The sequence below is a fragment of the Perognathus longimembris genome, chromosome 12, assembly GCF_023159225.1.
Source record: "Perognathus longimembris pacificus isolate PPM17 chromosome 12, ASM2315922v1, whole genome shotgun sequence".
In the NCBI taxonomy this organism is placed as follows: Eukaryota; Metazoa; Chordata; class Mammalia; order Rodentia; family Heteromyidae; genus Perognathus; species Perognathus longimembris.
The window spans coordinates 68,706,266-68,733,117 of record NC_063172.1 but is presented as its reverse complement, the minus strand read 5'-3'; the positions used below and the strand labels follow the sequence as shown (position 1 = coordinate 68,733,117).

General features: G+C 42.4%; 1 protein-coding gene, 1 long non-coding RNA gene and 1 other non-coding gene across 7 annotated transcripts in view; 1 reads left to right on the top strand and 2 right to left on the bottom strand.

The window, feature by feature from the left end:
- The first annotated feature begins 7,809 nt into the window (after positions 1–7,809).
- Positions 7,810–26,852, top strand: part of Ncoa2 (nuclear receptor coactivator 2) — a 273,451-nt gene continuing 254,408 nt past the window's right edge. For 3 of the 5 annotated variants that reach the window (XM_048358685.1, XM_048358684.1, XM_048358683.1), the window contains exon 1: positions 7,810–8,091. The gene's annotated coding sequence lies outside the window, so the exon portion shown is untranslated. The remainder of the gene's footprint in view (positions 8,092–26,852) is intronic. The other 2 variants (XM_048358687.1, XM_048358686.1) reach the window with 1 other exon arrangement.
- Positions 12,309–13,434, bottom strand: LOC125360655. The gene is made up of 2 exons (XR_007212783.1): positions 13,169–13,434; positions 12,309–12,956 (listed from the first exon to the last, which is right to left on the bottom strand). It is a non-coding gene; the product is annotated as an uncharacterized LOC125360655 (long non-coding RNA).
- LOC125361129 lies at positions 24,192–24,296 on the bottom strand. The gene has a single exon (XR_007212911.1). It is a non-coding gene; the product is annotated as a small nucleolar RNA U13 (small nucleolar RNA).

The following is a 26,852-nucleotide window of genomic DNA, read 5'->3' as shown; positions in this document are numbered from 1 at the left end:
TTATGATAACTAATGTTAAGCCAGATGAGATTAAGTTCTATCTGCATTCCATTTTATGGGGGGGAGGGGCAGTACTGGGGTTAAACTCAGGCCCTTGCACTCTCTACAGCTGAGTGACACCTTTAGCCCCAATTTCAATTATCTTTATTTTATTATAACTGAGTAGTTGTACAAAGAAGCTACAATTCCACAAGTCAGGTTATGAGTACAATAGATGTTTGTTGTTGTTTTTTTTTTTTGCCAGCCCTGGGACTTAGACTCAGGGCCTGAGCACTGTCCCTGGCTTCTTTTTGCTCAAGGCTAGCACTCTACCACTTGAGCCACATCTCTACTTCTGGCTTTTTCTATATATGTGGTGCTGAGGAATCGAACCCAGAGCTTCATGTATGCAAGGCAAGCACTCTACCACTAGGCCATATCCCCAGCCCAAGACAATACATCTTGATTACTGTCACTCCTTCCATTGTTTTTTCCCCTTTCCCCACTTCCATCCCTACTCTCAACCAATTTCAATTCTTGCTAAATTACTTGATTTATATGATTTTCATACTGTATTTAATTTATTAGACTCTATTTTTGGATAGATACCCAACTTTTCTTTTGGAGCTATTATAGATAAACTAAGAAACTGGAAAGCATTAGGGATTAACTTATATACTATATATATCTATCTATACATATATGCTATTTTACTATTATTTACACTTACATTAAAACTAAATAAGAAACCTTTATTGGAATCTGTATCTTTTTTTCTGTGTGTGTGTGTGTCATGTGTGCCCATGTGCACACACATGTGCACAGCTAGCCTGGGGCTTACACTCAGGGCCTGGATGCTGTTTTTGAGCTTTATTTGCTCCATCACTTGAGCCACAACAGTTCTACTTTCCGCTTTTTTAAGGGGGTAATTCATTGGAGATAAGAGTTTCATAGACTTCCCTGCCTGGGCTGGCTTTGAACTGCGATTCTCGGATCTCAGCCTCCTGAGTAGCCAGATTTCAGGCATTAGCCACCAGCACCTGGCTTCTGTATCTATTTTTATAAATTAATATTTCATAAAGGTGCTGTGCTAAAAATCCACAAGGGATACTTAGTAGTCTAAAATATCCTTGTCTTTGAGAAGTCACAGCCTAGCAGGGAGACATCAGTAACTACACACAGCAATCCCACTCTTAAAAGTCAAATGGTGGGCTGGGAATATGGCCTAGTGGTAAAATGCTCGCCTTGAATACATGAAGCCCTGGGTTCGATTCCTCAGCACCACATGTATAGAAAAAAGCCGGAAGTGGTGCTGTGGCTCAAGAGGTAGAGTGCTTGCCTTGAGCAAAAAGAAACCAGGGAGAGTACTCAGGCCCTGAGTTCAAGGCCCAGGACTGGCAAAAAAAAAAAAAAAAAGTCAAATGCATCAGACAAACAGACAGACATAGAGACAGATGGATAGATAGAGGAAGCATTCACATAGCCTCTATGAGCTGTACATGAAATAGTTAAAAAATGAACATACCCATGTCACCTGTACTCAGATTAAAATATAACATTCTGTGTCCCCAAATTTCCCTCATGTGCCCTCCTAGGTACCATCTGCTCCCAGCAAGGTCACATGTGTCCTGGTAGCGATCATTATCAACTAATTTTTCCTGTCCTTGTGCTTTATAGAAATAGCATCATGCAGGAGAATCCTTTTATATCTGACTTGTTTTACTTGACTATTTTTATATGATTTCACTCACATTATTGTGTGGTATTGCAGTTTATTTTCACAACAGTATGGTTTTCTGGTCAAGAAAACACCAAAACTTACTAATGAACTTCTGATGAACAACTCTAGAGAATATGCACTCAGGAATTATTGAGTTACAAAACACACGAGTTACAAAACACACATTATAAGGGACCATAATAGATACCACCAAACAGCTTTTAATGTACATTTCAGGTGTTCTTTTGCTAACTGCTTCTAATACAGAATTAAATTGATTTTTTTTGCTTACTGTCTTACATTCCAGAGATAGTTTTTAAACAGTTTATAGATTCTTTTGGATTTTTTACATAAATGTCTGTACCACCTGAGTAACAGTTTTGTTTTTACATTAATAACTTATACACTTGTTTTGTCCTTTATCTCATTGGTTAGAACTTCCTGTACAATGTTGAATGCAAACTATAATAATGGGCATTTTGACTCCCTGTCAGAGAGAAACAGTTTGACATTTTTTCCCAAGCTTTTTTGTACCTACATACTTTTTGCATTAAGGAACTTCCTTCTAATTCCTTTTTTTTTTTTTTTTAATGCCAGCAGTACTTTATTTGGTGTGACCTGAACAAACCAAAAGACACACATCTTAAGGCATATCTCAATACATTTTGACAAACCATTGTCAACTGTAACCACTTCCCAGATCAGTATTTATCATGCCAGTATATTTCTTCATCATAGAACACTCTGTTCTTTCCAGTCAATCTTCACCACTGTGTTAACTTTTAACACTGTATACTCATTCTGCCTGCTATTGTGGGATATCTGTTGGATCATATCAACCTTGATGCATAAAACAGTAATTTGTGCCTTTTTTTATTATTGAGTGCTCTTTCATTGCATATGAATACAAGTTTGTGTACCCCCACTTACCCTGATGATGGAATACAGTTTCCACGTTTTTCTTTAGTATGAATAAAACTCCTAGCCAGCTATTGGTGTTTCACACTTGTAATCCTAGCTAATCAGAAGGCAGAGATCTAAGAACTGAGGTCCAAAGCCAGCCTGAGCAGCAAAGTCCACGAGACTCTTATTTCCAAATAACCAGCAAAAAGCTGGAAGTAGAGTTATAGCTCAAGTGGTAGAGTGCCAGCCTAAGCAAAACAAAGGCTCAAGGAAAGTCTGCAGAGCCTTGTGTCAAAGCCCCAGCATGGGCACACACACATACAAAAACCAAACAACAAAACATTATATACAGTCCTTTGAGGCATGTTTTAATGCCTCTTGGATAAATACCTAGGGGAATTGTTGGGTAGAATCAGACATCCTTAGCTTGCTGAGGAAATGTCAATTGTTTCCCGAGTGGTTGTGTAATCCTACCAGCAATGAGCCAGGGCTCCAGTTATTATACATTCTCTCTAGCAGCTGGTATTGACACCCTTTATAGTAGATAAGTGGTATCTATTGTGGTTTAAATTTGAATTATTTCTTGGATGACTGATGACTTTGAGCATCTTTTGTACAGTTATTAGATGTTCCTATAGTACTGGCAGAGTGATTTTCAGGTGGCTTTTGTTTTGTATTGTATTGCGTTTTGTCATTCTCTATCCTGAATTTAGTTGCTTTGTCTTCAAACCATGATCTTCAGATCTCAACCTCCTGAGTAGCTAAGATTACAGGCATGAGCCTGTAATGAGCAATGGGCATTAGTGTTTTGGTTTTTTTTTATGAGTTTATTAGTGTTTAAAAAATTAAGATTGGGAAAATCTGGAACATTTGCTTTCTGTTTGCTAAAAATATATTTATTTTGCCTGTTACAAAGTTGTAACAATATTTATTGCTCCACTTTTCCCCTACAAGCTTTATAGTTTTGTCTTTAATTTTTAAGCCTGTGATCCATCTCTAATTCATTTTTCTGCATGGTGTGTGTGTGTGGGGGGGGGTGGAGTCAATACTCATTTTCTCCAGCCTGACATCTAGTTGTTTTAGCACTATTTATTGATAAAACTTTTCTTTCTTTATTGAATTTCTTTGACAGCTTAATACAGGACTAGTTGTATATAAATTTGGTAGTCTATATCTAGACTCTTCATTCTATTTCATTGATATATTTGTCTATTCTTACATCAGTATAACACTGTCCTAATTAATGTAGCTTTAAACTAAGTATCAAAATCAGTAATCTGAGCCATCCAGATTGTGCTCCTTGAAGTTTGTCTTGGCTGTTCTAGATAATATGTACTGTTAAACAATTATGAGAATTAACTTCTTAATTTTCATTTAAAAAGCCTGCTGGAATAATTGGGGGGGGGAGTGTGGGTACAATACTGGGGCATGAACTCAAGGCCTCCTGATTGCTAGGAAGGTGTTCTACTTCTTGAGCCATACCTCAGCTCTGTTTACTACTGGTTATTTTTGAGATAGGGTTCACTTCTTATTCAGGTACATATCTAGACCACTATTTACCTGCATTTTAAGCTTCCTGTGTTGGCTAGGATAATAGGTACATGCCACTATAGTTAGTTTCCCTCAGTGGAGACGGCATCTTTCAGACTAGGCTGGCCTAAAACTGTGATCCTCTCATTCTCAGCCTCCCAAGTAACTAGGATTTTCAGGTGTGAGCCACTGGTACCTGGCTCCTTCTGGGATTATAATTAAGTTGCATTTGTGTCCAACTTCCTTTGGCTTGCCAAATAGTTAGGCAATTTAAGTAAAGAAAGGTTTGTTTCACTTAGTTTCAGAAGTTTCAGCCGATGGTTGGCAGGTCCCATTGTTTCTGGTTCTGTGATGAGGGAAGAGCATAACATTGGGGCCTGGGCCTTTGAGCCTCTTTGTGCTCAAGACTACCGCTCTTATCACTTGAGCCACAGCACCACTTCTGGTTTTTGATGGTTAATTGGAGATAAGTGTCTCATAGGGACTTTTCTGCTGAAGTGTGATCCTCAGATCTCAGCCTCCAGAATAGCTAGGATTATAGGCGTGAGCCACTGGCGCCCAGCATTGCCTTTTGTTGTTTAAAACCATTTTATTTTACATGATCACAGTGATAATGCACTAAAAATTATGGGTAGTTTTAATAAAAATTATTTTGTGGTCTCACAGAAGTTTTAGTTTCTTCATAATATGGAAAATGTCTTTTATAAACATGTTTTGTGAACAAGGCATTGAAAGACAAGGTACAGAAGGGGTCCTGGGATCGGAGAAGACACTGCATCTATATCCCAAGCATGGCTTTGCTTTCTACAGTGTTAGTTATTTGTAGTGAAGGGTGATCTGAAAATATTAGAACATTCCAGAAATAATGCATAAGCTTTTAGTGTTTGCCATCCTGTGTAGCATATAGAAACCTTATATTGGTCTGATCAGTTCCACCTTGGTCATGAATCTTTCTTTTGTTCAAAGTATCTGTGCAGTATGTGCTTCTCACCTGTTATTTGATAGCTTTTTCAGGCATCCACTGTGGTCTTGGAATAAATCCCCCGTGGATAAAGAGAGACAAATGTATTGCTTACATTTCATAAATCCAATTCAACAAGGAACCTTACGCAACTCCTTGTTAGGCACTCTACCTTGTACAAAGAAGAGTAAGTTAAGGTCCCTGGACCCTGAGAAACTTAGTCTCATGAAAGAAAAAGGTGATTATAGAAAGAACTTCAGTACAAGAGGGAACCTAGAGACTATTAGAAGTTACATGATTTCTCCAAGTTCAACACAACTGAGTAGTAGCTAGATGTGGAACTCATTATGCTACACTGTCAGATTTTCTGTGTATTTATCTATTTTTTGTAGGAACAGTTCTGTATCTGGAGCATGTAGTAAGAGGTTTTATTGAGTGATACAGCAATGCAGTGGGGAGTCATTTGTTTGCACAGACATCATGGGTAGCTTTTTTTTTTTTTTTTTTACCAGTCCTGGGGCTTGGACTCAGGGCCTGAGCACTGTCCCTGACTTCTTTTTTGGCTCAAGGCTAGCACTCTGCCACTTGAGCCACAGCGCCACTTCTGGCCGTTTTCTGTATATGTGGTGCTGGGGAATCGAACCCAGGGCTTCATGTATACAAGGCAAGCACTCTTGCCACCAGGCCATATCCCCAGCCCATGGGTAGTTTTTGAAAGTGTAAAATTTACTGTGGCAGAGGACTGATGGACTCTGGACTTCTACCAAAAAACAGGAGGGGGAGAAAGCAGGAAGAATCTTAACTTCTGATAATGTGCACTTGGGGATGAGGACACACAGCTGAGTTTAGAAATGGGACAAATGTCAGATGAGTAACATTTCATTGTAAGAATATTACAGAGTAGTATTAATGGGAGATGAAGGGACATAAAACTCCCTTTGGGGCTGGGAATATGGCCTAGTGGCAAGAGTGCTTGCCTCCAATACATGAAGCCCTGGGTTCAATTCCCCAGCACCACATATATAGAAAATGGCCAGAATTGGCGCTGTGGCTCAGGTGGCAGAGTGCTAGCCTTAAGCAAAAAGAAGCCAGGGACAGTGCTCAGGCCCCGAATCCAAGCCCCAGGACTGGCAAACAAAACAAAACGAAACACTCCATTTGCCAACCATCTGTGGTGGCTCATGCCTGTAATCCTAGCTACTCAGGAGGCTGAGATCTGATTATCTGTTCAGAGCCTGACAGGGATTTGTCAGGTAAGAGTCTGTGAGACTCTTATCTCCAATTAACCACCAGAAAACAGGAAGTGGTTCTAGGGCTCAAAGTGGCAGAGCACTAGCCCAGAGGTGAATAAAGCTCAGGGATAGTACCAAAGCCCTGAGTTCACAGCCGATGACAAAAAATAAAATTACAAAAACCTCTCCATTTTGTTTACCAAGTTTGGGGAATACTTCGTGTTTTTAGGGAGCATAATTCTGCTATTCCATCTAATTTAAATAAAAAAATTGAGAACTGACTAACAGGGTCCACACAAATGCCTTCTTCTACTCCCCCAGTGCTAATATGTTCTGGGCCTTCCAAATATTTCCTAGTCATATTCACACACAGTTTTTCCTTTACTCAGATGAAACTGGTGCCATTCCCACAAAGTGGAGGCTGAAAAGGTTACCAGAGGTCTGGGCTTTGGAGGTCACTAGATTTCGGCTCTTATCTTCTTGTTTGCCATGTGTGTGACCCTACAAAAATTACTTCAAGCTGTGTGTGTGTGAAGTATAAAAGTGGCACTTTATGAGGGCTGAAAATTAAAACTTGTATATAAATTGCAACACGGTGCCGATAAACACTATTATTGTCTATAGTGACAGTGACCCTTCTCGTCCTAAGATGAAAAGTAAGGAAATAGGATTCTTTCATAGTTTGAGAGACTGGGGTTACATAAATGCCGCTCATTTTCCTTTCAACTAATTATATCTAACCGGGGAATCAAGAAAACACAACAAAACAAAACACAAACCCACCTTGGTTTCCCACCGCGCAAGGCGGTGGACCGCTGGGTTTGTTTCGTGTGTGGACCTCGGGAGCGTCTCCATCCCCAACCCTCGGCCGCGGTGAGGGGCGAACTTCCCGGTTAAGAAAGAAAAACAGCACGCGAGCGTGTCTTCCGGCGTGGGGGAAACGCCGGGCCCGGCTAGGTGTTCGTGCACACCGGCGCACAGCATTCGCTTCTTCGAGCCGCTGCTCGTCGCCACCGCCGCGCCGCTTCACCCCCTCCGGAGCGGGGGCGGCGGCGGGGGCGCTAGCCGTCGGGGGCCCGAGGGGGCTCGGCCGCGGCCGCGCCGCGGGGCCGGGCGTGTGCGTGCCGGCGCGCGCGCCGGGGGCTGCGGGCGGGGAGCCGGGTCCCGAGCGCGGGCCTCCCCGATCCGCTCGGGGCGCCGTCCCCGGGGTGTGCCAGCCCACCGTCCCCGCCGGCGCCCCGGGCCCTCGCAGGGAGTCCTGTTCACTCGGCCCGCACTTCCAAGTCCCCCTCGGTCGGCCGCCGTCGCCCCCAGGAGCCCCCATCCCCGCCCCCCGCCGGCCTTTCACCTGAGGATCCCCGCAGACGGAGATGCAGCGGACCCCGCCCGCGGGCTCGGCGTCGCCCCCGAGGCGCCTCGGGCCACCTTGGCTGGCGGGTCGGGGGAGCGGGCGGCAAGTTTCCGCCCCGCGCTGGCGGCGGTGACGGGCGGCGGCGGCCGAGGCCCCGAGCGGTGGGAGGGACCGGCCGGCCCCGCGCCCCCTCCCCTGCTCGCTCGCGAGCTCCCGCGGTCTGTGTCTCTCCGCGAGTGCGGAGACGCCGAGGCGGCGGCGGCGGCGGGCAGGGGGAGGATCTCCATTGAAATAAACAACCAGGCAGCAGTTATTAGCACGGGAACATGGCGGCCGCAGCCTCAGCCCCAGCCTGGGCGGCGAAGGTCAGCGCCGACGGCAGCCGGCACCTGACGGCGTGACCGACCGCGAGCCGGTAACCGCGCCTCCCCCGGGGGCCGCGAGGGCGGGAGGGAGGCGGGGGGCGCCGCGTCCCCACCCCCGGGCCGCGGCTGCCCTTCCTGCGCGCAGCCCGGCGGCGCCCTGCGCGCTGTTGTGTGCGGGCAGCGCTGCCCGGAGCCGGGCGTGCGGAGAACGGGGAGTTGCGTCGCGGAGGGGAGCTCGGGGAGTTGGGGTTGGGGAGGGTGTGTGTGGGGCGGGGAGGGCGGGAAGCGGCGGGGAGACGCGGAGTCCCCGGGAGAGAAAGGAGGCGCTCCAGCCCCCGGCGGGGACGAGTCCCGGAGCGCGAGGCGGGCGGAGGCTGCGAGCCGCGGCGCGGGCGCAGAGGTGAGCGGCGACGCGGGGAGGCCGGGGACGGCGGGTGCGGGCCCCCGCCCCGAGGAGCGAGTCCCCGCCACTCGGCGGGGTCGGCGCGGGGCCGGCGCGGCCGAGGCTCCAGCCGCCCTCGAGGGGCAGCGCCGGGAAGGTGAATCCCGAGGTGGTGCATTCTTTTCACGGACGCGCGGAGCGGCCGCTGCGCGGGGTGGGAGCCGGGCGTCGGGGCCGCGTTCGGGAAGTGCCGTGTGTGTGTGTGTGTGTGTGAAGGTGAAGCGGGGCGGCCGGAGGGCCGGGGCGCGCGGGGGAGAGGGGGCGGGGGCGGGGGCGGAGGGGGCCGCGGCCCGCCGGGCCCGTGTCAGCGCCGGGGGCGGGGGGCGAGGGGCGCCGCGGGCCGGCGGCCGGGAGGGAGCTGCGGCGGGCGGGGCGGCGGCGCGCTCGGGCCGCGCAGGCCGGGCCGGGCCGGGCCGCGGTGGGGGCGGGGAGCCGGGGGCCGGGCCGCCGCGGCGCCGCCGCGCTGGGCTCGCCCCTGACTTAACTTTTTGGGTGCGGGCGTGTGTGCCGGAGGCGCGCTGGGGCCGGGGCCGGGGGCTGGAGGCGGGCCGGGAGGTTCCGGGTTGGCTCGCCAGCGCCCCCTTTTCTCTCCCCCTTCTCGCCACCCCTGAAGGGACAGGCCGGGGGGGCTGGGGTGGGGGGGGCGGCGGAGAGCGGGCAGGACCCCCCCACTGCCCCGGCCCGGTTCGCTACGAGCACGCCCGGGGCCCGAGACGCACCTCCGGACCCCGGGGCTGCGGAGGAGAGGGGCCGGGTTCGCGGCTGCGGGCGGAGCTCCCCGCCCCCCGCCCCTCGCCCCTCCGGGGAGTCCCGGAGGCGCCTCTTCCGAGCTCGGGGGTGGGTCGGTCCCTGTTTCCATGGTCCCTCCCTTTTTCCCCTCCCCCTAGTGGTTTCCGGGGCCTGCGGGACCGAGGCGCGGGAATCGGCACCGGAGCGTCTCCTGCGGCCGCGACTTGTGTCGGGGCTAGTGCCTGTGGGCCCGTCACGGGTAGGGGAAACTTTCCTAAACGTGAGACCGAGCCCGAACCCCCTCCTCTGCCACCTCGTCCTCTAATCCTACTCCCACTCCACCACCTCCTAGTCCTTCCCCTCCCACCGACCCGAATCTTGCTGGGTCTGACGGATGGGGCAGTGAGCCAATCGGAGGCGGGGAACTGACCTGCCGGGTGTCGGTAAGCCAATGGTGGGGACCGGAGGCAGGAAGGGGGCGGGGTTTCTTCAGACCAGTTACAGCTGAGTTGCACGCGGGGCGGGGGAGTCATGGAGACGCCGCGAGCTTTCTACTCTTGTCTGTCCCTAGTCCTCCCGCTCCTTGGTCCTCAGGGTTGTGTCACCGGGGGTCTGGGCCTGGGGAGAGGTGTGGAGGGACCCGAGCGGCCGAATTTTCCTCGTGCCGCAGGAGGCGTTGTCTTGGACGCGTCGAAGTCTAAAGCCACTTTAGGAGGTGGCAGGAACTCTGGAGGCCGGGTCGGTTCTAAAATGGCATATGTCGTCGCGATGGTGATCTGGACCTCGGCGGCTTGGGTGCCGGGGCTCCTGGGACTCACGCGTTGACCCCGTGGCAGTGCTGCTCCGGCACCCGGACAATGACATTCTCAGGGTACCCGGAGAATGGAGGCACCGGATAGGATCGCCTTACGTCAACTGCTGAGGGGGCTTGTAAAGCATCATTGTTTGTCACGGCTTCACGGGGGCCTTGTTTAATTGGATCGCCGGTTCCCGAAATGCACTTGGAAGTTAGGCATTTGGGGGAGACATTAAAAAAGAAAGTTGAGATTGATGGTGTGCCCCCTCTTCCCCCCTCTCCCCTCCCCCTTTCCCCCTCTCTCTTCTCCCCCTCTCTCCTCTCCCCTCCCCCTCCCCTCTCCCCCCTCTCCCTTCTCCCTTTCTTCCCCCTCTTTCCACCTCTTCCCCCCCTCTCCCTTCTCCCCCTCTCTCCTCTCCCATCCCCCTCCCCTCTCCCCTCTCTCCTCTCCCATCCCCCTCCCCTCTCCCCTCTCCCCTCTCCCCCCTCTCCCTTCTCCCTTTCTTCCCCCTCTTTCCACCTCTTCCCCCCCTCTCCCTTCTCCCCCTCTCTCCTCTCCCATCCCCCTCCCCTCTCCCCTCTCCCCTCTCCCTTCTCCCTTCTCCCTTTCTTCCCCCTCTTTCCACCTCTTCCCCCCCTCTCCCTTCTCCCCCCCCTCTTTTTCTTGGGTAAACAAAATGAAGTTCGGAACCAAAGCCTCACGGAAACATTGAGCCCCGTGGGCATTTAACGAGCGAAAAGCTAGTCAAAGGATAATTGTCCACAGAAAAGCATCGAGTAAAACGTAGTTTGCCAGATTACTCCCACACAAAAGATTCTCAAAAATAATTTCAGGTTTTGCATCGAGTAAAACGTAGTTTGCCAGATTACTCCCACACAAAAGATTCTCAAAAATAATTTCAGGTTTTTTTTTTCTTCTTAAACACGTTGTGAATGGGAGCCGCGTGTGCCTAGTTTACACGAGGTCAGGACACATCTTGGGTTGTTTTCACTGTGGGGTTCAGTGAAGTGACTTTGTCAGTTGACTTTGAGGAACCCAGAGTTTAGGTTTGTAGCACTCAGGATCATAGGTTGCTCTGCTGAATTAGCAAACCCTTCAAAAGACAGCAGCTGCCTCTCTGCTTTCTGTGTGTGTGCCCCTGCTCTTTGTTGGTGGGATGAGTACACCCTGACAGCAACACTTCTTTCCCCAGCTGGAATCTATAGAATCTTGGGGAGTTAAAAAAAGACATGGTGTTAGATTGAAAATGAGTCCATTCGTTTTGGGGACCAAGTATCCCCTGAATTTCTTTCGGGAATTTTCAAAAAGCTATTATATGGACATGATCTTTATATTATTTATATCAGGTTCTCAAGATTTTTATAAATATTTTACTAAGCAAGAAGTCTGGAGAGTAACTTAAAAATTATTTTTTTTGTCAAGGTGGTCTACAGAGGGGTTACATACATAAGGTACAGTTACATACATAAGGTAGTGAGTACATTTCTTAACAAACTTGTTACCTCTCTCCCTCATTTTTCTCCCACTTTCCCTCCTCTCAACCCCCTCCCCCCAAGTTGTACAGTTTCCAACATACTGTCTTGTTAGTATCACTGTGGCATTGATTTTCCCTTTGGAGACTAACTTTAAGCACCAGTATTCTTTTGTAATATACCATTTTCAAATTTATAATATGAATACCCTTCCCAGTATAATTTGAAATGTTCATGCCAACAAAATTATTGTATTCACTTGCTGTAGTTTTTTAAGTTGTTATTTTAGTGATAAAAGGTTCAAAACAGAAGATGCTGTATTTAGTCCAACAGAAGTAGGTAGAATTGTAAATTAAAAACATACCATGTTTGACAACATTCACTCCATCATTAGTTACTGATGGCCATTGTGATCCACATCCTTCTTTCTGTCTGCTTAAAAGTGATGTTTTACTTCATTCTCTACGACAGTTCTTGAAACTGGTCAGATTTGTAGTGGCAGAGAGTAGCAAGTCCTCTAATGCCTGGTTATGAGGCAAACATTTCTTAAAAGCTATGAAGACATATCAAAAAAGATGCTCATGTCAGCTGTGATTCCATTGTGTCCTCCCAGCCTTGGTTTGAGCCTTCTCTCTCTTGAGAATTATCATCTTAAAAGAAAGATTGCCTTTTAGATGTCTAAGCACCTAACAGCATATAGAACAGAGCTTAGTAATTATGAGTTGAATGTTTTTTGGATAGTCATTAATTTTTTTAAAACACTACTTGATTAAAAATAATTTAGGTGCCTTTGGATCAGTGTTAGAAAAGTATTTTTTTTGGAGGGGGAATGTTAAGGTCTTGGGTTTTGATTTGAATGGAGAGAGGGATAATGTTCTATAGTTGGCTAGTTTTGTCTTGTTGAAGCAGTCCAAATCTCTGTGAGCAAGTTTCCATTACATATCATCTATACTTAAGGATTCACTACTTAGCTGGTCCAAATTACATAAAAATGAAATAGGATCCATAAGTTGATAGCTTGGCTTTCTAAGAAAAAAAATTCTGTTGTGTTGGATTTAAAACATTTTAAGTTGTCCTTATGACGTTGGGTAGGAACAAAAAAGAATGACCTCTTCAAGCAACTTTTCTAGAAGATTAAGTCTTTAAAATGCACAAATGTGTCTTTGTTCTGATTATTGTGTCATGATTAAATTTCTGTTTAAAACCATAATTAATGTTTAGCTGTTATCACAAAACTAAGAAATTATTCATTTTTTAATATTTTGTGTTTATAGTTTTGCTTGGCACTGTTATTAACTACTTTATTAATTTTAAACGAAGAGAACTGGAGAGAGAAAATAAGTCATTGTTTTAAGGTATTGGTATTTTAGTGCAGTAAATCATAAAATTAGCAATCAGGGACTTTTACTCCTGCTGAAATAATACCATATTTACATTGCTATTTTTTACTGTATTTACATACAATAACAGGAAAACTTTTTTTTTTGGCCAGTCCTGGGGCTTGAACTCAGGGCCTGAGTACTGTCCCTGGCTTCTTTTTGCTCAAGGCTAGCACTCTGCCACTTGAGCCACAGCACCACTTCTGGCCGTTTTCTATATATGTGGTGCTAGGGAATCGAACCCAGGGCTTCATGTATACGAGGTAAGCACTCTTGCCACTAGGCCACATTCCCAGCCCCAGGAAAACCTTTTATTTGCCTTTTTTCTCAAATTTATTTTTAATTTCTGTGCCTTGTTTTTTAAAAAGATGTTCTTAGTGTTGGTTTTCATTTTTAAGGACTTCTATACTGGCTTAGGAATTAACGTGGAATAGCTTGTCACATTACTCAGTTAAGGACACAAATAAGCACATAGATTCTAGTTATAGATTCTAGTTTCTAATTTCTAGATAGAGGTGGGGAGGCTCTGTGAGAAGATTATGTAGTTATTTTAGCTGTTATAAATTGATTTTGAAAAGAAGTGAAAATCTTTTTTTTTTTTTTTTTTGCCAGTCCTGGGGCACTGTCCCTGGCTTCTTTTTGCTCAAGGGTAGCACTCTGCCTCTTGAGCCACAGCACTACTTCTGGCCTTTTGTATATATGTGGTACTGAGGAATCGAACCCAGGGCTTCATGTATATGAGGCAAGCAACTTGTGTGACTAGGCCATATTCCCAGCCCCAAGAAGTAAACATCTTAAAGGCAGACTTACGCTTCGGAAGATGTTTGCTGGTAGAGAATAATACTTTTGGCTTTTAGGGAAAATATTTTATGTGTTTACCCATGAAATGGTGATCATTGACCACACTGGCTGCTTCTGGCTGTGATGACATAATGCAATTGTGGAAATGTTGATTCTTGGACAATGTTCAGTTCTCTGGAATTTTCTAGAGAACTAAATGAGCTGGAAACCTTTGGTAGTGTTTTACTTAGCTGCTTTTGAGACATTTGGATATGCAATATCATACTTTTAAGTAATGTTAAGAAGGGGCTTGCATATAGATGTTATTAACAAGAGGTTATAGTACCAAGCATTACAAATCTAGCTGTTGAAGAGGGAATGTAGAGTGATAACGATTTCCCCCTCCATTCTCTTACCTTCTCCTTTCTCTTTCTTTCCCATTCCCTCCTTTCCCCTTCTCTTTCCTTTCCCTTATACTACCCTCCCTTCCTTCCCTCTCTGCACTGTGTGGGAGAAGTTGGAAACTGAGATGTTAGCCTTAATTTCAACTTGCTTTGGTACTTACGATCTATTCTTTTATGTGTGTGTATAATTTAGGTTATGAAATGTCAACAAATTCTGCTTTGATTTAGGATGGGTTTATCTTTTTTCCTGAAAATAGGATTATAATGTTTATAATACAAAGTTGTTAAATGTTCCCTTGACTGATTACCTTATAATTAACTAGATTTTCTTTAATAAAAGTACAGATAGTTTAGGATTCATTGTTTGATTTCCTTTGAAATCAAGTTGTGCCCTCTGTCCCAAAGCCCCTTGTGGTGTGAGGCTGTGGAGGCACTTTTCAGCCGGTTGGAAGGTGACAGGGCAGCATGTCAGTAAGGTGTCCTGATTCTGGGCTGCTTGCACATTGTTGCTGCTTTGGGCCTATGTATGCTGTTCCCCAGTGCCCTAGCTTTCCAAGAGAAGAAAAGCTCCTGTACACAGCTTTGAACAGATGTTCTACTATGGTTGCCAGTTTTCCTAGAGGTAGCTCATTCTTGATCTTGACAAAAAGGTCTCTGTTGGACAATAATGGGGATCATAACATAATGACAATAGCAACTACCATTGAGTGCCAGTAGCCTCAGTGTTTTCCTGGCATGTGCTCCATTCTTTCCACTACCATGAAAGTCGGAGTTACCTTGATATTCCAGGGGATTAAAGGTTTTTAACGGGTTAGGATCACTGTGCCTATGGGTAAAAGTTTAGGAGTGGGGGAAATGAACCTTGAGCAGTGAATGGAGAAATGGTAAGTCTGAGAAGGTTTTATTAGGAATCTGACAAAGCAAGAGTTGTGGGACTCTGTAAAGCTTTCACTCTAGTTTACTTAAAAAAAAATGTATAGGTTGATTTTGGATAGTTCTAGGCCTACAAGTTATGTCAGCAGGCAGGTATCTGTCTCACAGACTCTTGCTTCAGGATGGAAGTGTACCTGGACAAAAATTGAAATGTGTCTTTGGCTTTTTTAGTCTTCATCCCAAATTTTAACAGTTCTCAGTATTGCCGGGTTCCTTTAACTTTACAGAAGTAAGAACTGCAGTGAAGTAAAATAGTTAACATTTATTGAGTGTTTACTAAAAACCTAGTGCAGAGTCCAGGTGTCTTTATGTAGTATTCTCCCATGTTGCTCACTGTAGTGCTGTGAAATAGTTCTGGTAGTATACTTCTAGATTCTAGCTTGGGTTCTTCTAGGTTCCAGTTCAGGAGACAGAGGACAGAGTCTCCAAGTAACTTGCCAAATGTACAGTTAGAGTACTGAAGGGGAATTTGAATCCAGGCAGCCCTTGTTCTCTAAGCCCTGGACCCTTAACCTGAATTCTTGTTAGCTGTTAGGCTCTCATTTAGTGGTTTGTTAACATGGCATAGATCAGTAATTCTCCACAAGTGGAAGAAATGGAGTAGGGGCACATTTGCAAATGCATATTCTCCTTTCTTATTGTTCTCACAATAGAAAACTGGATTTGGAGAGATAAGTAGAAGATTAAGGAGGCACTAGAGGGCTGGGGATATAGCCTAGTGGCAAGAGTGCCTGCCTTGGATACACGAGGCCCTAGGTTCGGTTCCCCAGCATCACATATACAGAAAACGGCCAGAAGCGGCGCTGTGGCTCAAGTGGCGGAGTGCTAGCCTTGAGCAAAAGGAAGCCAGGGACAGTGCTCAGGCCCCGAGTCCAAGGCCCAGGACTGGCCAAAAAAAAAAAAAAAAAGGAGGCACTAGAGGGGGGATATATAGGTTTACAATGGACAAAAAGCTGATACAGGTATTTGCTTCTTATTTTTTAAAAACATTTAATTTTTTTAAGTTTAACTGTTGGGTGCCTATTGTGTGCCCATTGTTTTGCAGGTGTTTAGTACTCTGTAACGTGGATGACTTTGTGTTGAGATACTGTAGCTCTGAAAGAAAGCAGATAATGAATTCAGTCATCTGACTTCTGCTCTGCTATTTGTGGAATTCTTCTGTCTGCTCAATTGTTTGCAGGGAGTCAGGAGAACTTTCAGGGAACTCTTTCACCTATGCACATGTGAGGATCTGCATGCACTACTTTTAATATTTCAGCTGCCAGGACTTGAAGACCTGTTGTCAGAGATGAGGAGAAAATACATAATATATTATTATTATTACTATTATTCATTTGTGCTCATATGAAATGTAGTCTTAAACTTTCCCAGGCTTAATGTGGGAATGCGAGTGGGTTCTGGAAGTTCCTGTTGTTGCTAACTATCCATTGAAGTAGCCATCTAAATTAGGATTATCTTTTTAGGAGATCATTCCTGCTTATGAATTCAGTTCATGATTCAAATGTGAAATATCTTTGTCTTTGGTGTTACAGTAGCATTTGTAAGAATATGTAATATTAATTTATCTTAAAATTTCTAATTCTATTAATAAACTTAAAAATGGAAACCTTTCAATTATTGTCATAGATGTCAATCATTGTAAATTAAAGCCAAGTGTAGAGTATATAACTATATCCAAGGCTGATCCCAGGCCCCAATACAATACCATATAGCTCAAGTGGTGGTAGAGGGGTGGTATTCAATCCCAGGACTGCAAAAAAAAAAAAAAAATGTTTGAGTTGTATATCTTTTAAGGATCCTATGTTTTTACTTGAGCCATTTCTAGGCCATCTACGAAGGCCAAATGGAAAAATTCAGATAATTACCTGGTTCACAGTTTGTTTTCTGTTCTTTTTTTTTTTTTTTTTTTTTGGTTGGTTGCTGGGCTTGAACTCTGGGCCTGGGTGCTGTCCCTGAGCTCTTCAGCTCAAGGCTAGAGCTCTGCCATTTGAACCACAGTGCCACTTCCTCTTTTCTTTTCTCTTTATGCTGATACTGGGCCTTGAACTCTGGGCCTGGGCACTGTCCCTGAGCTTTTGTGTTTAATGATAGCACTCTATTTGAACCACAGCTCTGCTTCTGACTTTTTGATATTTTTAATTGGAAATAAGTCTTATGGACTTTTTTGCCCAGACTGGCTTTCAAATCACAATCCTCTGATCTCAGGCTCCTGAGTAGCTAGCTAGGATTACCAGCAGGAACCACTAGTGCCTGGCTTAAATACATTTTTAGTGTGCCTGGAGATGTGCATGTACACACGTATATTTTGGGGTATGTGTATTTGAGTGTGGTGTTTGGGCATCAAGCATGTTAATTGTGCTCTACAATGAAGTTATACCCCTAGCTCCCATAAACAAAATATATATATACGTATGTAATTATTAATAAATGTAATACTTAATTGGTAATTGATTCCGTGGTTATTGCTGGAGTATGCGTGGCAGATTCTTTCATATATATTTTTAGACTCCTAAAAAGGATTAAATTCCTTACTAAAATTGTGACCATCGTTGAAACTGCAGAAGTTGATTGTGGCTGTTGTGGAGACAGGCAGTAGAGTAGCTTTGCTGATGTTTGAGGTGGTTGTGCTGTCCTGCACCTGCCATCTTGTGCCTGCAGTGTGTTGTGGTGCAGCACATGAGGTGCTGTGCGTTAAGACTAAGCTCTAGCCTCCAACTGCTTACTGCTATTTTGAAATGCGGGTGGAATAATAGATAATGGTACAACATCTGACTGCTTCTTTATACTTCTTTCTCTTCTGCCTTAGTTTTTCCTCTTAGCTCTCTCTTTCCTCCTTAAAATTGGAAAATGGGTGGTAGTGAAAAGAACATTTAAGATTATAAAGTTTGTTACTATCACCGAAGAGTTTACCTGTATGAGTGTGATCTATAGCTTGCCTCTTTATTCCTTGCTAACATCTCTTAATGAAAAAAGGAGCTGTTCCTTATGAGAGCTATAAAGTCTTGACCTTAACCCAGGCACAACAAACACCCAGTTACTGGCTAATTTGTTGGAAATAAGTTACTTCTTGTACAGCATTGTGGTCCAGCAGATGGGGGCTACCCTCTTGTTGAATAGAATTGTGACTCTTCCTAGCTTTTATGTAGTTTATTTCTCTCCTGTAAAAATACTTTTTACTAACTCTGTAATGTCATGGTAATAGCCATTAGATCCAAGTAGTCAAAATTGTCTAAGTTGAAAATACTAACAGAGTTTAGAACTGGTGGAAACTGTAACCAAATGGATTTCTAGAGACTTGAGAATGGCTACCTCTTTGGGATTTTCTCATCGTGTGTTATTTTTAAATTTCTATAATTCATTTTTATATACATTTTATATATTTTTGAGATATATTTATGTGTTCTTGTTTCTGCCTTAAAACATTTTCATGTCTTAATTTCTTAATGCTTTTCCATTTAAATGTGATATAAAAATTCCTTGGAAACATTAAAAAGAAAATTTTACCACCAGTCTTTTCTAAATAAATAGATTCTATAAATAACAATCTAGTGAAAGAGATGGAGGTCACAGGAAGGTCTTTTTCTTATGCAATCTTACCTTTTTAAGCAAGTAGCACATCTACTAATGCAGTAGAAGCTATTAGAGATAATAGAAGAAAAAGATATAACATTCAGTATGAGTTTCTGAACGTATGTATTGACAGTAAACATACCCTTCCCCCTACAAAAAATTTACAAAGGGCAACAAATGTTTAGACATTGAAGGACATTGAAAAAAACAAAATTGGAACATTGTCTTTTTGTAAAAGGACACTTATATAGTCAATAGCAGCATTCTTAATTTCATTGGTAATCTCATTGCTTATATTAAAGAAACAACATTCAGCAGAGAAGTGCTAGGAGCTGAAGGAGCCCAGATTGTAGGTTTGAAGAGCCAAGGCTCAGCCTGGAAGGAACTGGGCTTGGGTATACTTGACCTAGCCTTGTTCCTTTAAGAATTATGACCTTGTCACAAAACGAGGACCTGCTTTCACTGGGTACTGGAGTGAGTATGAGTAGACACTGACTCTGGTAGGGAAAGAAGGAAAGGATCTATGGTAGATAGTAGATAGTAGATTGGGACTAAGTAGATAAGGTAAGTCCCAGGAGATCCAGGCCCCTGATATGCCCCTGCACAATATTTGTCTGTAACTAACTAAGTCTTGCATCAGGTGTGGGTCTGACATCTCATGTCTACAGCCTTCTGATCTGCATCTGATCTGCCACGATAAGAGTAATGATTAGTTACTGCCCACTCAAAGCCTCACTGATCCCCAGATCCTTCAGCTCCATGCTCTGAATGACCAAACTGAGCATTTAGGGGATTTTTTTCTTCTGTTGAAAAATCCAGTGAAGAATTAGGGGCATGACTCCACTCAAGAGCAAGTAAGGATCTTAAGGCCCTTCTGGGGCCTTGCTAATCAAGTAGCATAAGCTACTTATGGTTTCTTAGAATGTTTAGATTACATGACTACTTCAGAAATTTAATAAAAAAATTAAGACTTTTGAAGTATAATATCAAGGAGAGAGACCATGAACTAAAATGGTCTTCTCCATTTTAAAATGCCTTTGACCAGTCTTGATTGTATTGTGTCCTACAAATAGGCCCCAAAATACGGTGCATTGGCGTGTCTGAATGATTTAGGAAATTGAGTGCTTTTTCTAGTTGCTAAACTTGGGAAATATATATGTTCATTTCTTTCTCTATTCTACAATATGTACAACTATAGAACACTGTGAAGAGTTTGATTTTTAAACTGTATTTTAGACTGATAAGTCCTCTTTCTGTGCTATATAAGTCATTCTTAGACTGATCTTCCTAAAATACCACTTTTCTAATAAGAGAATTCCCACTCAGAATAGAATAGTTCTGAACTCTTACCGGATAAGTGTGTCATGAAGCCAGCCTTTTCTGTTTCTGTTGTTTGCATGAACCTTTGTACCTAGTAGTGTGTTCTTTCTGGCCTCCTGCAAACATCTGTTGATTGTGAAAGCTTATGCTTTTTTATTTTGCCTAACATAGTTCTACATTGAGGAAGCACTCTTTTGACATAAACTTAGGAGTTTTCTTTGCTAAGACTGAAATAATCAGTGAACACACAAAAAAATTCAAAAATACTTAAGAGTTTGTAACTAAGTTGCTTAATGTCTGGACTACAAGTTTTACTTAAAAATGCTATGTAAAAAGGAAGAAGTCAGAATTCTATTTACCTTCAAGTTAGAAACAGTAAAGAATTAAAATTTTGGCTTTGTCACTCTAGTACAACTGAAAGTTTTACATCTCCACTTACTAAATTTTCCCTTGCAGAATATTTTGACATTATGGTGAGAAGATTAATAATCTGAGTATGTAGTAAAGAGGAGAAAAAAGGTAAAGGAAAACCTTGAGGAAACAGTAGTTTTAGAAAGGTAATAAAATCACACACATAGAAAGTATACCAGTGGATACTTGAATACTTCCACTGAAGAAGCTATAAAAGAGAGAATGAAAGCATCACTTTGAAGAGCATTATCTCAATAGATAAATGATGAAATTCTATAACTATCCAAAGAGTAAATCTCTTACAGCCCACACATTAATGTATTCCTCTTTTTATTTTTCTTTTGTTGGTTGTAGGCCTGGGTGTTGTCCTTGAGCTCTTTTTGCTCAAGGCCAGTGCTCTACCACTTGGAGCCATAGCACCACTTCTGGTTTTCTAGTGGTTAATTGGAAATAAAGAATCTCAAGGACTTTCTTGCCTGGGCCTGGCTTTGAACCATGATCATCAGATCTCAGCTTCCTGAGTTGCTAAGGTTACAGGCATGCACCACCAGTGCCTGGCTTTAATGTATACCTGTGGCAATACTCATACAAATAGTCTCAGCCTCCCCTAAGTTCTACTTCGGGATCATTTTACTTGCAGAATAAGTCAGAAGCTGTTGATATGTTATCTTTCTATTCTGTCATCAGCCAGTTGCATTTTAATACTAGAGAAAAATACAACTGGGATGAAAGAACTGGGTGGCTTTGTAATGTGTGGTGTTATGTGCTGCTGCTTTTTTTTTTTTTCTTATTTATTGTCAAAGTGATGTACAGAGAGGTTACAGTTTCATACGTTAGGCATTGGATACATTTCTTGTACTGTTTGTTACCTCCTCCCTCATTCCCCCTTCCAATGTGCTGCTTATTCTTAAACCTTATGGATGTATTAATGAATAGTTTCCTTTCTTCTACATTTTTACATTTTATCTGCTGTGATTTAGAAGCTGGATAATTGTGTTTGTTTATTCTGCAGAAGTTTAATGAATGCCTAGTAACCCTAGTAACACATTATTATATTTGTTGATATTATTATTATTATTATTATTGGTAGAATTGGAGTTTGAATTCAGGGTGTGGCAAGTGCTCTACCACTTGAGCTCTGAATTAGTCCCTCCTGCATTGGTTATTTTTGAGATAAGTTCTTACTTGGATTGTGATCCAAGCATAAAGGCTATTGTTAGGTTGGATTGTGATCCTTCTGTATGTGCTTCTTCACATTGCTGGGATGACTGGCACTTGCCACCACACACAGCTGTTGATAAAGATGGAGTCTTGAGAACTTTTTGCCAGGGCTGGCCTTGTACTACTACATTTCCTTAATCTCTGCTTTCCAAGTATTTAGGGTTAGCGCCTTGAGGTACTACACGTGACTGAAAAATAAAGACTGAAAGAAACAAATGGCTCTGTCCTTGAAGTTCTTTAAGTTCTGGGAAGAAAAGAGACATGTGGAGACATTATTAGCATATAGCATATGAGAATATACATTAGAATAGAAAATTGTGTTAGAGAACAATATTTTCTGTGAGCAAAGATCTTGTTTTGTTAAGTGAAGAAAGGCTGTGTGGCAGACATAGTGTTTCATTTGAGCCTCAGGACTGCTTGAGATTTTATCATGGCAAGTACATTCTAAAGAAAGGTATACGTATGAGATGGAAATGTTATAATATGTGTCTTCCTCTTAGGTTCACTTTTATTAAGAGCCCCAGGAGAATCTGAGAGACTTATAATAAAGCCTGTAGTCATTAGTGCACAAAACTTGGAAAATTTATTTTGAATGTAGAACAAGAAACCTTTTATTCTTTACCTCCTTTTTTCACTTTTTACCATGTTCTAATCAGGTCATTCTGCTTGCTGTTGATGCCTAATATACTCTCTAAAGTAGACATCATGCTCATAGATATGGTGAATCAGAATCATAAAGGAAGATGGATGCTACTTATTGGTTGTGTAATAAATAGCTGGCATCACACCCTGGAAGACTCAGAGGTAGGGTTGGGGAATAGCCAGGGCTAAAAGCAATGGAAGCCTTGCTCACATCCAGCCTGGTGTGGATGCAGGCCATGACAGAGTTGTAGGCTGGTTTATATGGTATATCTGAATTTGTCCTCTCTGGTACCTTGGGCTTCTCTACTATGTGGCAGCAGGAGTTCAGAGAATGAGAGTGTCACTTAAGTGATGCATGGCATCATTTTTTTTTTTTTTTTTTTTTGGCCAGTCCTGGGGCTTGGACTCAGTGCCTGAGCACTGTCCCTGGCTTCTTTTTGCTCAAGGCTAGCACTCTGCCACTTGAGCCACAGCGCCACTTCTGGCCATTTTCTGTATATGTGGTGCTGGGGAATCGAACCCAGGGCCTCATGTATATAAGGCAGGCACTCTTGCCACTAGGCCATATCCCCAGCCCATCATGGCATCATTTTGTGATGTCATCACAAGTCTGATGGGGCTAGCTGACATTGGGAAGAATGTTTAGGTCACATTGAAGATGAGCACGTGGTAGCCAGCATCTGTCACAGGGTAAATTGTAGATAAACTGATTCAGTATGAGATGTAAACAGATTGTTCTAGAAAAGGCAGTGTTCTTAAACTGTCTAATGGGATTATAGGTAGGAAAATTTCCCAATTAAAGCTCATAGACTTTTTTTTTTAACTAAAGAGGATTTGTTTTTAAAGGAAGTTTAATAATCATTAAGTACATATTATGCTCACTAATAATTTAGTAATAATTAAGTGTAAATTGTCTCTGGATGGAGTTGTTCATTTGGGCAAGTGCTTTTATATTTCAGAGTCCTAATTTCCTTTTCTGTTGAATGAGGATACTCGTACTTCATGGTATGGATCAGTTAAAAAGTTTTATTATTAGAGAAGTCAAAGTCAAATCATATAAGAAAACAGTCAAGAAAGAAGTCAGAATGAATTAGATGATTTTGAAGAAACTACCTGGTGCCATAATTTTAGTTTCTTTGTTTTATTTCATTAATTTATTTTTGCCAGTCCTGGGACATGGACTCAGGGCCTGAGCACTGTCCCTGGCTTTCCTTTTGCTTAAGGCTGCTAGTACTTGAGCTACAGCACCACTTTCAGCTTTTTCTGTTTATGTGGCACTGAGGAATTGAACCCAGGGCTTCATGCATGCAAGGCAAGCACTTTACCACTAAGCCACATTCCCAGCCCCCCATGATTTTAGTTTCTTACCGAAGACATAATACTTTCTTAAAATTCTTAGAGATTTGGTTTTTTCTTCTTTTTTTTTTTTTTTTGGTGCAGGTCCTGGCTCAAGGCTAGAATTCTATCACTTGAGTCACAGCTCTGCATTTAGCTTTTTCTGAGTAGTTTATTGGAGATAAGCCTCTGTGGTGTGGCTTCAAATTGTGATCCTCAGATCTCAGCCTCCTAGGATTGATTACAGGTGTGAGTCACTGGTGCCCAGCCTGAGAGATTTTCATAATAAATATGGCCCCTTTTTCTATTATTATTTTTCCTTTACAGATTTTTTTTTTTTGTAGAATTGATCATTACTTTAAGGCCTATCCTTGTTATGGAGCCAAAACTGGCCTCTACATTGTGATCTTCTTGCCTCAGCATCCTGAGTAGATTATAGGTGTGCTTAGAACTCTTGATTAAATGATGAGAACATGTATTTTAGGGTTGTTTGTTTAACCAGAAAATTTCTATATCTGACTATTCTGAAAGTGCCGGTGCTGTTTAGGTAAAGGCAGACTTTGGTTTAAAAAGATGCTTTTTTATGTTCTGAGAACAAACCTAAGGCTAAGAGTTATCAGATTTTAGAGTGCATAAATTATCCTGGCCCCAAATGAAAGCTCCCAGGCCTCATTCATTGAGGTACAGAAATCTCCCCCTTTTTTTCTTTTCTTTATGTCAGACGGGTAATGTACCCATGCTGTAACAAGGATTAGAGGGAGGCACATGTCATGCAAGCTCGTGAGAACCCAGTCATCATGCTTACGAACTGGAAAAGGATCCAGAAATCTCCTTTTTAAAAAAGGAGGTTATTGAAGTGACTTTTGATAGACATGATGAGAAACAACTATGAAAGAGCTCTGGTGTGGCCATGTACATAGGATCCTGGATCCTCGCCCCCAACCCTGCAGGGATAGAGGGAGGAATCTCAGTAATCGGAGAGATACAGGTGATAGGGACAATCAATGTGGACGTAAGCAGGGTAGACTATGTCATTTGGCATGTATGTAATGGTTGAGCTATTGATAATAAGCAGTTTCTCAGTATCAGAGATAAGGAAACTTTGCATTGAATTAATGTATAACTAGCTACAGACTTGTCTCTGGAAAAGGCATTTTAATTTTAAGGATAAAACAGAATTAGGACCAGGTGTGTTGGTGCATGCCTCTCATCCCAGCTACTTGAGAAGCTAAGACAGTCTGAGGCCAACCTGGGCAAAAGTAGGAGTTCCAATCTAATAAACAAAAGATGGGAGTGCTACTTAAATAATTTGATGTCCTAACTTCACCAGTATTGGAAAATAAAACAACAACAAAACCATCCAATCATGTAAACAAATTAAAAAAAGGAAAATTATTTTAAGATCAAATATCATTAGGTTTTTCTTCTTAATTACTTTTATAAGGCATTATCACTCCTGGAAGGATTGATAAATTTCTCTTATTGAAACCGAAAACTTGTGGGATGTTCTTTTGGAAGAGGCCTATTTTAATATTAAGTATCTTCAAAATTTGGAGTAGCTTGATTGTAGTTGTTTGTTTCTTTTCAATTCCATAAAGGCAATTTGGAGTAACACTGTTTGCTGAGATCTAGTGCCATTATTTGAACAATATGACCTTGGCTCCCAATTTCTTTAAATATTTACAATTGTTATCCTTACTTTTAATTGCTTGCAGTGAGCAGTATTTGACACATAGTGTCCAGCAAATCTTGGTTAATTATTGGATTATAATTTAGATATATTAAATTAATTTTGAAGATATTCCAAAGAATTATGTAAGAAGTTGGTTCTGAAGACTGCAACTACCAGAACAGAGTCACTCTTTTATAATCAGGCATTTTATTTAATCCTCTCTTTGTCATATTCATGTTCCAGGAATGCAAAGGGTCATTTAGCATTCTGTGTCAGAGTCTACACTGTTGAGCTATTCTTTGTGAGATTTTTTGAGTAAATGTGCCAATAGTTTGATTATAGAACAGTTATTTTTATAGTCTCATAGCATTTTTAGTACCTAGTAGGTCTAAGTCAATGATTCTCAACAGGTAAGGGAGAAAGACACATTGATGTGACAGTAACATTTGGTCTCTGAACAGTCTTGTTCCTTTGCTTCCTAGTGAGAGTTAAAGGCAAATCTGATATGTACAAAAATTGAGAAGAGGGTGATTTAAATGTATATTCTTAAAATGCCTGATATTTTGGGGAAAACAGAATCATCTTAAGTATTCAGAGATAGAACATTTTAATTATCACATTGAAATATCTGAAAAATAAAGTACATAGAATTCACTTTTTTACTGCTGGTTGACTGCTGGCTTGACATGTCTAAGTGTTGGTCTTATAAGTAGAACAATGTTGTTCTCTAAAGAAATTATACTTAGATTTCTCAGAGAAATATCTAATGGGAATTCAATGTTAGAATCATTTTATTGGATGCAGTTTAAAATAAAACCATTTTGGGAAAGTTACTGCATAAAATTAATCATTTTTAACGAGTTCAGTTTTGGGTTTAAAAATACAATAATTTTCTTTTTAAAAAATGGAGTTCTTGCTAAGACTAATTCAGTAAGAACAGCTGTCTCCTTTTTTTGGAGTTAGAATACAATCCTGTAAGTAGATGCTTCAAACCCATTTGGATCACCAAGTCCGAAGTCACTCTCCATCTATGTGGGCTGCACGATATTGACCATCAGTAATAGTTCCTTTTTTTCATAGGGGTAAGATGACTCTCCCAACATTTTCAAGATTTGGCCTGTTCCAGGATAAATTACCGTTTCACAAATGAATACAAGAGGATGCATGTGCAGTAGTCAATTGTGTTTGCACATGTTTACTACACAAACGGAGTGCACTGATTTACTCAGAAATGATGAAAAACTTTATATAGCTGAATTCCCTGATAAGGAGTTTTTCATATCTGCAGGGAAAGATAAGATATTTAGCTATAGCTACCAGAGAAAAATGGAAGCCGTGTTTATGAAGTTAAAGGAACAAATGTCTTTTATCAGTAGAGTATGCGCAGAACATTTGTGAACCATAGTACCCAAAGGAAATTTCTGGGCTAATTTTAGTGTATCTCTTATAGAACAACAGAATCATTTAGAATGTTGGATTTCAAATGTTCCAATTTAAATATGATTACTAAGTCTCAGGAATAGTCCTATCACTATACTAGACCAATAGCCATTGCTTTCCTTCTAGTCACACTTGTGTCAATGTGGCCATTTGAAATGTAATTATAGGGGAAGGGATTAAAACAAGAGGAGACAGTTTCCTTGAAAGCCTGATTGTTGTACATTCTCCTAGGAAAGAGCAGTCTCATGCCATGCCCAGCCCTTT